This window comes from Malurus melanocephalus, unplaced genomic scaffold (genome assembly GCF_030028575.1).
Source record: "Malurus melanocephalus ecotype Western Australia unplaced genomic scaffold, MMel_1.1 scaffold_4507, whole genome shotgun sequence".
Lineage (NCBI taxonomy): Eukaryota > Metazoa > Chordata > Aves > Passeriformes > Maluridae > Malurus > Malurus melanocephalus.
In genome coordinates this window covers 1-632 of record NW_026627739.1, presented here as the reverse complement: position 1 = coordinate 632, position 632 = coordinate 1, and positions in this window count along the sequence as shown.

Below are 632 nucleotides of genomic sequence, written 5' to 3'. Positions count from 1 at the left end.
CTCCTTCTGGGGGACGTGTGGCACCCCAGCCCTGCCCTGGCAGGGAAATTCCTTCTCCTCATGTCCAGTCTGCACCTCCCCAGCTGCCCTTGGCATTCATTCTTCCTTTCTCCAGCTGTTTTCTGCTGTGTCCAAAGGATCCACCATCTCTGAAACCACCCTTCAAGCACTCCCAGGGCTCTCCTCCATGAGCAGAATGTTTTCATTTACAAACGCCTTGCAGAGGGCCCAGAGATCTCCACTTGCTCATGGTCTAAGAAAATCACCAGAGGCCAAGGCCAGGCAGACCTGTCTGTCCTGGACCTTGGATACACAGAATTGTGGAGACCAAGTTTCAATTTTGGCCATGTGCACATAGAGATCAAGGACGATTCTTTTCCCCGGAAGGAAAGCACAGAGCCCATGTTTGGTGGTAGATGGGACCCCGCCCTCAGGAAACCAAGGCAGCCAGACCCGTCTGTCCTGGCACCTTTGGCTGGGAGTAATCCTAGTAAATACAGAATCTGGAAGGTCAAATCCCAATTTTTGTCATGACCGCTGAAAGAGAATGCCAGTTCTTTTCCATAGGAAGGAAGGCACAGACCCCCAGTATTTCAGGGGCAGATGAGAGGTGATAACCAGAGGCTCAGGCC